Genomic DNA, 15,617 nt, shown 5'->3' on the forward strand with positions numbered 1-15,617 from the left:
AATTGAAGTAGCTCAGGTGGACCTAGACTGGGGATGTAGGGGTGAGCAGCTTGTAGCTTGATAAGACCATGAAATATTAGGACATCTAGGGAGGGATGCCACATACAGATGGGCTTGTGATCGAGGGGTGGACCTGACCGCTGAGGCCGTTACACAGGTTACCCATGAGTGTGAGACCTGTGCTGCAATCAAGAAAGCCATGAGGGTAAAGTCTCCCTGGAATAGTGTGGGAAAGGAATTTGCAGGTGGCTTCGTGCTGTTTCACACGTCCCTGAATTAGAGATAATGAGGAAACAAACAGTAGAAACAAAAACTTGAGCAAGGTTGAGATAAAGTAAATTGGCTACAGTGTTAAAGATGAGCTTTGGGCAGTGCCCAATTGCTGGCTAGGTCAAGGCGCATCTGAGGGTCTCTAACCAATTGTATGACAGATTTGGGGACGTGGACAGTGCGTAGGAAGCAGCGTCCAGTGGGGATACTAATGCTGCTGAGGTGATGACTGTGGTGGCTGGCGACTGAGACTTTAAGATCGTGGCAGGCAGAAAAGGAAGTAGAGAACACTGCTGCCCAGGCAATAACAGCAGCTGAACCGAGATCAGAGCCTGCAAGGTCACCAGAGCAGTGCAAGTTGATAGACCTGGGGGATGACAAGGAAGAGGGCCACGGACCGCCACCGCAGAGCCCCTCCCCGCTGACCCCCTCGGTTCCCACCTTGTCTCCCTGGGGGCCCGAGCTTTCGACCCGCGGGAACGATGGGAGCAAGTGTGCTGGGAAACGCTAAAGGATGGGGATCCGGTTGGAATGGCTTTCCCGGTGCAGGTGCGACCCAATGGTCGAAATGCAATGCTAACGCAGGGTCCAGCGCCACCTGCACCCCCGCTGTCACCTCCGAGCACTCGCGCACCTGCCCCGCCGCCGGCTGCTGTGTTTCTCAGGTTTGAGCGCCCCCCCGCTCGCCGCCGCCCGCCGCTGCCGCCGCTGCTGCTCACCACCCCCCCCGGGCCGCCCCCCTCGCGCCCCCACCTCAGCCCGCCGGCCCCTCTGCTGGCGCTGCGGGCTACCGCCGGCAGCTCGGCCAAGGATGTGGGTGGATCCCCTGAAAGGGCAGCCACAGATCTCAGCAGTGAAAACAAGAAACTCAATAAATCCCAGCAGCTGAAAAAAGTTTTCAAAGAATGTGGTGCTGTAGGGGTTTCATTCCACGTTGGAATTTCATCAGTATCTCTAGGAATCTCCTACCTGGCTGTGTCAAGTGGTGTGGATATGACTGCAGTTCTCTTCAAACTTGGTTTCAGTGAATCATCACTACAAACTAAAAGGGCTGCTGGTACAGGCACATTTCTGTTGGCATATGCTATTCACAAATTGTTTGCTCCAGTTCGACTCAGCATTACTATAGTTTCTGTGCCATTTATTCTACGATACTGCCGAAAGATTAATTTCTTTAAACCTCCTACCCCAAATCCGTGATAACTTCTTCATATATTTTCTGTGCTCTGTGATAGCTTAATATATGCAGATTTTCAGACTTGTGTCCTCTTGTGTTAGAGATAAAAACCATAAATGATGGAGAAATTTCATTGTGAATGTGTCTTAGGACGTTAAATGTTTGTTTTTCAGTTTTTTTTTTAAATGTATGTATTTAAGTAAATTTGTTAGCATACATTTGACAAATTATGTTCATAAATGTTTTGAAGCAATTACAGAATCACAGAATCACAGAATTTCTAGGTTGGAAGAGACCTCAAGATCATCGAGTCCAACCTCTGACCTAACACTAACAAATCCTCCACTAAACCATATCCCTAAGCTCTACATCTAAACGTCTTTTAAAGACTTCCAGGGATGGTGAATCTACCACTTCCCTGGGCAGCCTGTTCCAATGTCTAACAACCCTTTCGGTAAAGAAGTTCTTCCTAATATCCAACCTAAACCTTCCCTGGCGCAACTTTAGCCCATTCCCCCTCGTCCTGTCACCAGGCACGTGGGAGAACAGACCAACCCCCACCTCGCTACAGCCTCCTTTAAGGTATCTGTAGAGAGCAATAAGGTCGCCCCTGAGCCTCCTTTTCTCCAGGCTGAACAAGCCCAGCTCCCTCAGCCGCTCCTCATAGGACTTGTTCTCCAGACCTCTCACCAGCTTCGTCGCCCTTCTCTGGACTCGCTCAAGCACCTTGATGTCCTTCTTGTAGTGAGGGGCCCAAAACTGAACACAGTTCTGGAGGTGCGGCCTCACCAGAGCCGAGTACAGGGGGACGATCACCTCCGTGGCCCTGCTGGCCACACTGTTTCTTATGCAAGCCAGGATGCTGTTGGCCTTCTTGGCCACCTGAGCACACTGCTGGCTCATATTCAGCCAACTATCCACCATCACTCCCAGGTCCTTCTCTGCCTGGCAGCTCTCCAACCACTCATCTCCCAGCCTGTAGCTCTGCTTGGGGTTATTGCGCCCCAGGTGGAGGACCCGGCACTTGGCCTTGTTGAACTTCATGCAGTTGACCTCAGCCCATCGGTCCAGCCTATCCAGATCCTCCTGCAGAGCCTTCCTACCCTCGAGCAGATCGACACACGCACCTAACTTGGTGTCATCTGCAAACTTACTGAGGGTGCACTCAATGCCCTCATCCAGATCATCGATGAAGATATTAAAGAGGACCGGCCCCAGCACCGAGCCCTGGGGAACGCCACTAGTGACTGGCCTCCAACTGGACTTGACTCCATTCACCACGACTCTTTGGGCCCGGCTATCCAGCCAGTTTCTAACCCAACAAAGCGTGTTCCAGTCCAAGCCAAGAGCAGCCAGTTTCTTGAGGAGAATGCTGTGGGAGACGGTGTCAAAAGCCTTGCTGAAATCAAGGTAGACCACATCCACAGCCTTTCCCTCATCCACCCAGCGCGTCACTTTGTCACAGAAGGAGATCAGGTTCGTCAAGCAGGACCTGCCTTTCATAAACCCATGCTGACTGGGCCTGATCGCCTGCTTGCCCTGCAAGTGCTGCATGATGACTCTCAAGATAATCTGCTCCATGAGCTTCCCTGGCACTGAGGTCAAACTCACAGGCCTGTAGTTCCCCGGGTCTGCCCTCCGGCCCTTCTTGTAGATGGGCGTCACGTTTGCTAGCTGCCAGTCAACTGGGACCTCCCCCGATAGCCAGGACTGCTGATAAATGATGGTAAGCGGCTTGGCCAGCTCCTCTTCCAGTTCTCTCAGTACCCTTGGGTGGATCCCATCCGGCCCCATCGACTTGTGCACATCCAAGTGCCGTAGCAGGTCTCCAACCAGTTCTCCGTGGATAGTGAGGGCCACATCCTGCTCCCCATCCCCTTCCACCAGCTCAGGGTACTGGGTATCCAGAGAACAACCGGTATTGCCGCTAAAGACTGAGGCAAAGAAGGCATTAAGCACCTCCACCTTTTCCTCATCTCTTGTAACTAAGTTTCCCCCCGCATCCAGTAAAGGATGGAGATTTTCCTTAGCCCTCATTTTTGTGTTGATGTATTTATAAAAACATTTTTTGTTATCTTTAACGGCAGTAGCCAGATGAGCTTTGGCCTTTCTAATTTTGTCCCTGCACAGCCTCGCAACATCCTTATAGTCCTCCCTAGTGGCCTGCCCACTTTTCCAAAGATTATAAACCCTCTTTTTTCTCCTAAGCTCAAGCCACAATTCTCTGTTCAGCCAGGCCGGTCTTCTTCCCCGCCAGCTCGTCTTTGGGCACGTGGGGACAGACCGTTCCTGCGCCATTAAGATTTCCCTCTTGAAGAGCGCCCAGACTTCCTGGACTCCTCTGCCCTTCAGAAACGCCTCCCAAGGGACTCTGCCAACCAGTGTCCTGAGCAGCTCAAAGTCAGCCCTCCGGAAGTCCAATACAGCGGTTTTACTGGTCCCCTTCCTGGCCTTGCCAAGAATAGAGAACTCCACCATTTCATGGTCACTCTGCCCAAGACAGCTCCCGACAACCACATCTCCCACCAGTCCTTCTCTGTTTGTGAAGAGAAGGTCTAGCGGGGCACCTCCCCTGGTAGGCTCACTAACCAGCTGCGTCAGGAAGCTATCTTTTACGCCCTCCAGAAACCTCCTAGACTGCTTTCTCTGGGCTGTGTTGTGCTTCCAGGATATTTCAGGGAAGTTGAAGTCACCCACAAGAACAAGCGCTGAAGATTTCGCAACTTCTGCCAGCTGCCTGTAGAACTCCTCATCCATCTCCTCATCCTGGTTCGGCGATCTATAACAGACCCCGACCAGGACGCTAGCCTTGTTGGCCTTCCCGCCGATCCTAACCGAAAGGGACTCGACCTTGTCATTCCCAGCCTCGAGTTCTACAACATCGAAAGATTCTCTAATATAGAGAGCCACACCACACCCCCTTCTGTGCTGCCTGTCCCTTCTGAAGAGCTTATAGCCAGGCATTGTAGCACTCCAGTCATTAGAGTTGTCCCACCACGTCTCCGTGATGGCAACCAAGTCATAGCCTGCCTGCCGCACGATGGCTTCCAGCTCCTCCTGTTTATTACCCATGCTGCGTGCATTGCTGTAGATGCACTTCAGCTGGGCCATTGCCTTATCCCCTGGCCTTGCCATTGTTCCCCCTGGCACAGCTCCAACAATCCTTGTTTCAGCCCCATCCCCCTTCTTACCTAGTTTAAAGCCCTCTCAATGAGCCCTGCCAGTTCCTGGCCCAGGATCCGTTTTCCCCTAAAAGATAGGGACCCGTCTGCGGTCATCAGGCCGGGTGCCGAGTAAAGTTCCCCATGACCAAAAAACCTAAGATTTCTGTGTTGGCACCAGCCCCTGAGCCACGTGTTTATCAGGTGGGCTTTCCATGTCCTCTCTGTACCGTAGGGATAGACGAAAATACCACCTGTACTCCTGCTCCATCCACTAACCGTCCCAGTCCCCTAAAGTCTCATTTGATAGCCTTCAGGCTTCTCTCTTCAACGTCATCACTGCCAGCCTGGACTATCAAAAGAGCATAATAGTCAGAGGGGCGAACCAGGTTGGGAAGCATCTTGGCAACATCCCTGACCTTGGCCCCAGGGAGGCAGCAGACTTCCCTACGGGTAGGGTGAGGGCCCTCTGTTCCCCTGAGAAGAGAGTCTCCCACAACAATAACCCTTCTTTTTGTCCTGGAGGGGGCATTCCTGAGGCGTGGAGTCGACCTCCTCACCCTAGGCATCCTCCTGGGTACGCTTGCTACCTCTTCCTCACCCACCTGTCTCTCAAGCTCCAGGACCTCAAATCTGTTGTGTAAGGGCACCTGGGAAGGTGGGGCCGGAAGGGGAGGGCATTGCCTGCGGTGTCGAGCAGGGACCTGTCTCCATTCCTCCTCAACTCCCAGGTCCCCTCCCTCTGCCTGACGGCGACAGGGCAGGGGGTCCACCCCCATTTGGGGTGTCTCACCTCGGTACCTCTCCTTGAGGCTCTGCAGGGAGTCACTCCACCATTCTATCTCCCACTCACACTCCCTGATATCCCTCAACCTCTCCACCTCCTCCTTGAGCTCTGCCACCATGCGGACCAGGTCATCCACCTGCTCACACCTCATGCACGCAGTTTCTCTGCCTCCTGCCGATGGCAGGAACAGGCTCAGTTGTTTCAGGGAAAGTATCTGTGCTGCACTCTCAATAAAAATGTGTTAAATAAATAAAAAAATAAAAGAGAAAAAAAAGAAAAAAAAAAAAAAGAAAAAAGAGGAAAAAAGATACAAGAAAAAAGAAGAAAAAAGAAATTAAAAAAGAAAAAAGAGAAGAAAAAGGAAAAAAAAGACAAAAAAAAAATAAAAAGGAAAAAAAATAGTACCTTTGAATATTGTATCAGACTCGCAGTATGCTGTAGGTGTTGCTCAGTGCATTGAGAGGGCACTTTTGAGACATATCCCAAAGGAAAACTTGTTTCTAAAATGTAAGGAGCTGTTATTTTTGGTCGAGCAGCGAGTGCACCTGTATTGTATTATTCACATGCGAAGCCACATCATGTTACCCAGTATTTTTGCAGAGGGTAACACACATGCTGGCCAGCTAACTAATATGACCCTGACTGCCTCCATGCCTAAGGTACTGGAGCAAGCACAGTTATCCCATGACTTTTTCCATGGATCCACCAAAGTCTTGGCAAAACAATTCACTATATCAATCACTGATGCCAAATTGATTGTCCAAACATGTCTTGACTGTCAACAACATGTTTTGACCCTGTCTTTAATGGTAAACCATAGAGGTCTACAGTCCTTACAGTTATGGCAGACCAACGTAACGCATATTCCAGAATTTGGTTGCTTGAAATATGTTCACGTATCAGTATATACTTGCTCTCATGCAATTTGGGCAACACCTGCAGCAGGTGAAACTAGTCGCCATGTCCAGGCTCACTGCCATGTCGCTTTCGCAGTGCTAGGCATCCCAAAGGAAATTAAAACCAACAGTGACCCCGTCTATGGTAGTCAAACCTTTTTTCAAACTTGGGGTATCTGACACATCACAGGCATTCCTCATTCCCCTATGGGTCAAGCCATTGTAGAGCGCACATATCGCACCTTGCGATATCGCACTGCTAAATAAACAAAAAGGGGGAGACACCCAGGAAACACCACAGAACAGGTTCGGAAAGGCACTTTACGTAATGAATCACCTATCACTACATTTTCCTCACAAAGAGGTACCGCACAAAATAAAACATTACAAAATTATGAATTCCATGCTGTCATGGGTGCCACAATCAGAGCAGGCCTTAGTGATGGTAAAAAATTTAAATACAGGTTTTTGGGAGGGATCCCAACCTCTAATAACCTGAGGTCGAGGATATGCTTGTGTCTCCACAGGTCATGGACCAAGATGGGTACCAGCAAGGGGGATAAGGCCATGGTTGGCCTCCTCCTCACAATGGCCGCTGTCATCAGTTATTGCCAGCCCTGGGTCTCCATCCAACCATGCCACAACATCTGGGTCACCCTCGCCAACATGACAGGACAAGAAGCGATGTGCCTGTCCCTGGCTAGGGCTAACAACCTGTTTACGACATGTCTGGCGAGAAACCAGGCATATAACAAAGACTGGACTGTCTACTTACCACAAGCGCCCCTAGAGCCATAGGAATTAGATATCCTGGGAAGTGTAACAGCAACAGCATGTGTAAGGTTCAATTGCTTGGGCATAAAGCCAAATCATGAAACAAATCGTCAATGCCACACTTGCTCCTATTGCAATGAATCTTTTTGGTGTAATTATACAAAACTATAATAGCATCATTCCTTGTGCCAGGAGCTGCTCTGCTTGGCTGTGGGATCGACTGTAGAACGGACGCCCCTAGGTGCACCCCAAGCATTTTCCTCGGAGGAGTCTCCACTCTCAGCCGCTCACCACAGGAGTAGACAAGGACTTCCTGAAGCCACAGACAAATTATTTTAAGTGATATTTTCTTGAGGTATGAATGAGAAGTGCAAGAGGCCTCTTTGCCTGATTGTGTGATTGTGCTGTGCGAGTGAGAAGCAGCATCGCTGCGAAGCAACATCCCTAGCGCTTAGTGGATTGTTGACTGATGTCGATTCTAGTAGGCACGCTACTTTACAATTGTAATTCTGCATGACATTTTCACCTTGTTGCTTATTGTACCTTGCTTATTACAATGTCTGCGGTGCTTGATAGAAAAATCTATAGAAAGTGTTTGGTTGACTGAAAATAAAAAAGGGGGAATTGTGGGAAAGGAATTCACAGGTGGCTTTGAGCTATTTAACACGTCCCTGAATTAGAGATAATGAGGAAACAAGAAGACTGAGTTGCTTGACAACTTAAAGCAAGACATATTGTTCAAAGGGAATGGAAAATGGAGACTTGTATGCAATCGAGAAAAGGAGTGGAAAATGGAGACTGTTAAGTCATGGAACTTAAAGGATTGTTTGTTACCTTTCCGGATTGTACGTATGTATAGGCATACATGTACTTGTGTTTAGTATGTAAAGCAATGTTCTGTATATTTAGAATGTTTGATGTTTGTGTGTGCGTGTTGGTGGAGCGTAGACTCCCCGCACACCCAGCGCTGTTTACTTCCCTTTTACACCTTTTAGAAATATGTGTTTTATAAATATTACAAAATTCATATTGAGTTGAGACCTCATTTATAACAGTAACAAAGACTGTCCTGGTAGCCTTACAGCTTATTCTCCTTATTAACAATCGGACAGTTTATGAGTCTGAAAAATGGAACCAAATTGATGTCAAGGAGTGGGACTCTGCAACTAAAAATGACAAGGTTGCAGTGGGATTGCTCAGCACCTGGCGAGCAGTCTCTGAGGCCTTAAAGAGCCCTGTGGGGCCACAATCACAAACGTGTGGTTTGCCAGATAGTGAGGGAGCTGCGGGCTCCTTTACTGATCCAACTGCTATGCCATCGGCCCCTTTGCCGCTACTGCCATCGAAGGCTTTTGCTGTTACGCCCCCTGCTGACCTGAATGTGCCTTTTGACCCAGGCCTACTGGCCTTGAAAAGGAGATGGATATGCTTTTCTTCAATCCGGGAAGAACGGGATACATAAGGCCTGAAGACCGAGTTGCTTGACAACTTAAAGTGAGACATATTGTTCAAAAGGAATGGAAAATGCAGACTTGTTTGTAGTTGTTATATATGGAGTGGTAATTCGTGTCGAGAAAATCACAGAATCACAGAATCACAGAATTTCTAGGTTGGAAGAGACCTCAAGATCATCGAGTCCAACCTCTGACCTAACGCTAACAGTCCCCACTAAACCATATCCCTAAGCTCTACATCTAAACGTCTTTTGAAGACTTCCAGGGATGGTGACTCCACCACTTCCCTGGGCAGCCTGTTCCAATGTCTAACAACCTTTAAATGGTTAATATTAATAAAGAAGGGGGAGATTTGGGAATGTGGCCATGGGGGTTGGAAAGCCCCATTGTTGAGATAACATTAGACTCTTAACGATGAGGCCATCAGGAATATAAAAGAGTTTAGAGGGAACAAAGAAGGGTGATTCAGGAGACTCCATGCAGTCTCAGGGTTTCTTGTTCTCCAGATGGTCTCCTGTGGTTGCTTCCGCCCCCCTGAAATGGGGGCGGAAGCAGCAATATAGATGGACAATTTTACCTCAGGGGTTTACAGGGCCACCTATCTATTTGGGTAAGTGCTAAAAAAGATTTTGGAGCAATTGCAACCTCCCAAGGAGGTATTAATGTTACAAATATGTGGATCGTTTTCTATTGTCAGGATAGGAGAAAAGAGTTGTGAAGGAAGCTACTAACAAGCTATTCAACTTTCTGGGAAAGCAGGGCTTGGGAGTATTGAAAAATAAATTACAATATCTGCTTGAGGGTAGGAAAGCATCTGCTTGAGGGTAGGAAAGCTCTGCAGGAGGATCTGGATAGGCTGCACCGATGGGCTGAGGTCAACTGCATGAAGTTCAACAAGGCCAAGTGCCGGGTCCTGCACCTGGGGCGCAATAACCCCAAGCAGAGCTATAGGCTGGGAGAGGAATGGTTGGAGAGCTGCCAGGCAGAGAAGGACCTGGGAGTGATGGTGGATAGTCGGCTGAATATGAGCCAGCAGTGTGCTCAGGTAGCCAAGAAGGCCAACGGCATCCTGGCTTGTATCAGGAACAGCGTGACCAGCAGGGCTAGGGAGGTGATCGTCCCCCTGTACTCAGCTCTGGTGAGGCCGCACCTCGAGTACTGTGTTCAGTTTTGGGCCCCTCGCTACAAGAAGGACATCGAGGTGCTTGAGCGGGTGCAGAGAAGGGCGACGAAGCTGGTGAGGGGCCTGGAGAACAAGTCCTACGAGGAGCGGCTGAGGGAGCTGGGCTTGTTCAGCCTGGAGAAGAGGAGGCTCAGGGGTGACCTTATCGCTCTTTTTAGGTACCTCAAGGGAGGCTGTAGCGAGGTGGGGGTTGGCCTGTTCTCCCACGTGCCTGGTGACAGGACGAGGGGGAATGGGCTTAAGTTGAGCCAGGGGAGTTTTAGGTTAGATGTTAGGAAGAACTTCTTCACTGAAAGGGTTGTGAGGCACTGGAACAGGCTGCCCAGGGAAGTGGTGGAGTCACCATCCCTGGAAGTCTTCAAAAGACTTTTAGATGTAGAGCTTAGGGATATGGTTTAGTGGAGGGCTGTTAGCGTTAGGTTGGAGGTTGGACTCGATGACCTTGAGGTCTCTTCCAACCTAGAAAATTCTGTGATTCTGTGATTCTGTGAATATGGAGAAAGAGAAGTCAGGTATTTAAGGCATCTAATGTCTGAAGGAAAACAAAGAATAAATGCAGAGAGGAATTGTTGAAAATTAAGGAAGAACTAAAAAGTTTTAAAAGAATGACTTTTTTTTTAAGGAATCAGGAGCCATGAAGTCTGAAGGAAAATGGATACTCCCTGATGGGAGAGAAATGCTGAATAAAGTGATAATGAGGCAAATATTAACTGTTTTACATCAAAAGAGTCATTGGGAGGTGCAAGCAATATGTGATGTTGTGCTAAGAAAGTATGTCTGTGTAGGAATATACACTTTACCAAAGCACATATGCAGAGGATGTACCATATGTCAAAAGGTAAATAAAAAAGTCTTCTGTAACTCATCTAGAGGGGTACGGGAGCCAGGGCTTTGACCTTTCCAAAGTATACAGGTAGACTTTACTGAGTTACTTGTTTGTCCTAATTGACCACGTGACTGAATGGGTGTAAAGCTTTACTGTAAGGGTTAAAGCAGGCTTTAGAGATTGAGTGGGATTTTCACAGCCCCTGGCACCCCTCCTCTTCTGGGAAGGTGGAGCGAATGAAACAGACATTAAAGAAGCAATTAACTAAATTAGTGTTAGAAACACAACTTCTTTGGGTAAAATGTTTACTCCTACAGGTTCAAACACCACCAAGAAAGGATATAGGAATTTCACCATATGAGATGCTGTTCAGATTGCCCTATCTGGGCAGAAGGGATGAGATACCACAATTCAAAACAAGAGAGTTTCCTTAAGAACTGTATTCTGGGGTTGTCCTCTTCTTTGTCATCTCTCAGGACCTGTGGGTTGTTGGCTCAAACCCCACCTTTTGGAATTCACACCATCACCCAGGAAACCGGGTCCTGATTTGGACCTGGAAAGAGTCAACTCCGGCCTGAATGGGAAGGACAATTACCGACCACTGAAAAAGCCATAAGAACTGCAGAAAAAGGTTGGACTCACTATACTCAAGTGAAGGCATCTGTCGACCCTAGCACCTGGGAAGCTGTTCCTACAGAAGACTCGTTGGAAGTTGAAATCGAAGAGAAAAATCTCATAGTGGACTCTGAGCAGGATAAAATCGTACGATTGTAAACTAACCTTTTATTTTCACAGGTAACTAACGAGTGTGACTTGTGATTGAGAGAAAGGACAGACCTATAACGAATTGCAGTGCTCCCAAGGGGGGGGGGGGGTTGTTATAGTAGTAGTGTACATCTTATTATTTGTATTGATAATTATTTGGAAACCTAAGGTTTAAAAATAATGACAGGGAAAATTTAACTGTTAATTTTGTTTCTAAGTAATTGTAGGCCTTAGAGAAGGCCTTAGTCAATTAGCAACTTGGAAAAGGCATGACCAGATAATAGCAAAAACGGGATACCCCGTCAAAATATAGGTGACTGTGACAGAGGGTTATGTACCACAGTCCGTCACGTTTGATGCTTGTGAGGTGTTAGCTTGTGGAGATTTAAATGCCCAACGACAATTCAGCAGAGAGAACAAATAACTGGGAGAGACCCAACAGCCAGATTGAGAACAGCTGTATGGAAACAATCCTCTATTGCCATCAGAGAAAGGGAGAAACTCAAGGAGAAAACAGGAGAGTAAACAGGAGGCCCTCTGAAATGTGGCAGTTCAAACATTTGAGATTCAAACAGGGTATGGGGATGTGAATGCCTGGATAGAATGGGTCAAATATACCATCCAGAGTCTCAACCATAGCAATTGCTATGCTTGTGCCTCAGGATGACCGATTGCCCAGATAGTGCCCTTCCCATGGGGGTGGACCAAAGACTCCCAAGGGATGCGATGTATGATTGCATTGTACCAAGAAAAGACTGCCTGGGGAAATGAGGCCTGTAAGTCTCTCTCTTTGCTATTCCCTTCCTTGCATGATAGCAATATCAGAGCTCCCCCTGTATTCTCCACAGCTATAGATAACCATACAGCTTGCCTCTCACGGCAGGGTATGAGTGCTACCCAGCATCTGGGAGAATTTTCCTTGTGCTACCAAGGACTTGATGGGAAACTACTCAAGACTTGAGATCCCCAGGGCAGATCTCTGGTGGTACTGTGGAGGGAAGATCTTACAGTCCACCCTACCATCTAATTGGGGAGGCGCTTGTGCACTTGTTTAATTAGCTATACCCTTCACCCTGGCATTTGAAAGAGAAACATCACAAATACCCAGAAGAAGTAAAAGACGCTTAGGAATATCATTTGATGATAGAGTATATATAGATTCTTTTGGGGTATCTAGAGGAGTTCTGGATGAACATAAAGCCAGAAATCAAATTGCTGCAGGGTTTGAGTCACTGTTCTGGTGGGTAACAATCAATAAAAATGTGGATTGGATTAATTATATCTATTATAATCAGCAGAGATTCATCAAATATACCAGGGATGTGATGAGAGGAATCGCTGAACAACTAGATGCCATCAGCAAAATGGCTTGGGAAAACAGAACATCATTAGATATGATGCTTGCGGAGGAAGGAGGTGTGTGTGTGTGTGTGTGATACTGATCAACCATTGTTGCACTCTTATACCCAACAATACTGTCCCAGATGGCTCAGTAACTAGAGCATCGCAAGGGCTTACCACCCTTGCCAGTGAATTGGCAGAAAAAGCAGGCATATTTACATCCTTGATCGTAGTTGTAGGAGTTTTGACAGCCATTGGTTGCTGCATTATCCCCTGTGTAAGAGGACTAGTACAGTGGTTAACTGAAACCGCACTATTGAAACAAATGACCATGGAGCCACCACCTTACTCAGATAAGGTGATAATGAGGAGATGGAAAGCAAAGAAAGCGAAGGAGAAGAAATCTACCAAATTACACCTTAGAGAAAGGTTTTACAAAAATCAACAGTTTATAAAAAAAGAAAAGGGGGGAATTGTAGGAATAGAAAGGTTGTTTTTGCAGAGTTAGATTGTTTAGAAGGAAGGAATGTGGTACTGAGATATACTTACAGTGATAAGAAAGCTTAAGCAGGTGACCTTGTAAAATGCAGACAATCAGACTCCTTAGGACAATTAGGTGAAAATCACGGTGTTAAGTCAAGTCAGATAAGTGAAGAAACATTACCACTTCAAGCAGTAAAAATGTCAAAAGAAATTTGAAATTTGACAGGCCGGCTACTGAAGGCCATGCATTGTTTGTGAAGCATCAGATAGATTGTGAACCTGGATTACCCACTCAGTGGAGAAACAGGGGAGGGTCCTGTCATCAAAAAGTATATAAACTGTGTTTTGGAACTAGTAGATGCGCTCTCCTGCTTGTGGGCCGCCCGCAATTGCAATCGTGAATAAATTACAACTTCACTGAGATCCTCGCCTGAGCCTAAGTTATTGGCTACGGAGTGTTTCTCACAGTATGTAAAGCAATGTTCTGTATATTTAGAATGTTTGATGTTCGTGTGTGCATGTTGGTGGAGTGTAGACTCCCCGCACACCCAGCGCTGTTTACTTCCCTTTCATACCTTTTATAGCTTTTATACCTTTTAGAAATATGTGTTTTATAAATATTACAAAATTCAGATTGAGTTGAGACCTCATTTATAACACAGTCAAGAAAAGGAATGGAGAATGGAGACTGTTAAGTCATGGAACTTAAAGGATTGTTTGTTACCTTTTCTGATTTTACATATGTATAGGCGTACTCGATTTTAGTAAGTTATGGAACTTAAAGGATTGTTCTTTCCTGATTGTATGTATGTATAGGCATACTTGGGTTTTGTATGTAAAAGCAATGTTCTGTATATTTAGAATGTTTGATGTTCGTGTGTGCATGTTGGTGGAGCGTAGACTCTCCGCACACCCAGCGCTGTTTACTTCCCTTTTACACCTTTTATAGCTTTTATACCTTTTATAAATATTTGTTTTATAAATATTACAAAATTCAGATTGATTTGAGACTTCATTTATAACACTGGCAAGTTTGCTTATAAGGGTCATTTGTTACAGTGTTACTTATTTTGGTTTCCTGACTTATCGCATGTGGAATTTGACTCTATTGTTATTGTGATTTTGGCTATATTCTTGGTAATAATTGTAGGTTCTTGGCGTTGCTATAGAAAGATACCTGTGTGCTGCATTTTGTAAGTGTTAAGTGTATTCTGAAAGTGTGAACTGGGAAAATGGGAGGAAGGCAAAGTGGTGGGATTTTAAAGAAAAGCCCTTTAGGATGCGTTTTGAGTCATTGGAAGGATATTGGAGGATCTGCCCGTGGAAGTGTGAACAGGAAAACATTGATAAAATATTGTAATCAATGGTGGCCACTTTATAAGCTGGAATGTGGAGAAAATAGGCCTTTTAATGGAACTTTAAACTATAATACTTTGCTACAGTCAATGTTATTTTTGAGAAGGAGAACAGGATGAAATGTTGTATACTGATGTTGTTTCAGCATCTTGGAGGGAAAAGGTATGGAATTAAGTTGGCCCCTGACTGAGCCTTTGATGTTGGCATTAGAAAAGTACAGGCTGGAGAAAGATAAAAGGAAGTGTTAAAAGGGTTGTTGAAGGTGTTTAAGATGTTTGAAGTTGAATGAGCAGGGAAAGAGGATGTAGGAATGTTAATAGTTCTGCCTCAACAGGAGGCTGAGATCTCAAAATCATGGGTGTTAGCCCTCTGGGGCAAAGGGATCATGATGGGTCCCAGAGAGTTGTCATGGAAACAGAAAAGCAGTTAACTCTTAAAACAACCTGAGTTCATGTTCGAGCTCAGATTGCCAATGGGACCGCTCAGGGAACTGTGGACAATTGCATTCCCCTGACCGACCCCCACTGAGACCCTAATCATCCCAAAAATTATGAACGGTTAAGTAAATACTAAAATCTGGATGAATTGGGAATTGAGAGTATGCTTCCAAAAAGGTCCAAAAGAAATCCCTATAGAATTTTTGGGCCAACTCTGAAATGTAATGGGAAAAAAAAAAAAACAAAAAAACACGATTTGGACCTGGCTTCGGAGGACAAATTGACTACCTTTTCCTAGGGTAATCATTGGCCCCTGATTTCAACAGGAATAACGGTGTGAGGAATGTTTTAACAATTCGTGTCCATAAAGAACAATTCTGTTTGAATCCTGTCTGCCTCTGGGCCCTGCACTGGCAATTTAATTCTTGAACCACAGATGCAGTGTGTCCCAGTCTCCCCCTCATTCTAGTCAATTTATCACTTCTTAAATTTATGAACCTGTTTGCTTTTGTTATTCCGGACTTCTATTTCTAACACTGCTATAGATGTGTCTGTGAATGGCTGGGGAAGAATGTTTTAATTACTCGTGTGTCTGGGAGTTTCAGAACAACTGATAACAACTAGTGACTGTTATGGGATACTATGTGGATCTTTGGTATCTGGTTAGGGGGGGCCGAGAGATAAAGAGGAAGGAGAAAGAAGCTGAA

At 46.2% G+C, this 15,617-nt stretch overlaps 1 protein-coding gene across 1 annotated transcript in view; it reads right to left on the reverse strand.

Annotated features, from left to right (window-relative positions):
* LOC311220782 (secretory carrier-associated membrane protein 1-like) overlaps positions 1-15,617 on the reverse strand; it is a gene marked incomplete at its 3' end in the record, with an annotated part of 130,916 nt that overhangs the window by 74,718 nt on the left and 40,581 nt on the right. The gene's annotated exons all lie outside the window — the stretch shown is intronic.

Source organism: Netta rufina (genome assembly GCF_964035555.1).
Source record: "Netta rufina genome assembly, chromosome: W".
NCBI classification, from domain to species: domain Eukaryota; kingdom Metazoa; phylum Chordata; class Aves; order Anseriformes; family Anatidae; genus Netta; species Netta rufina.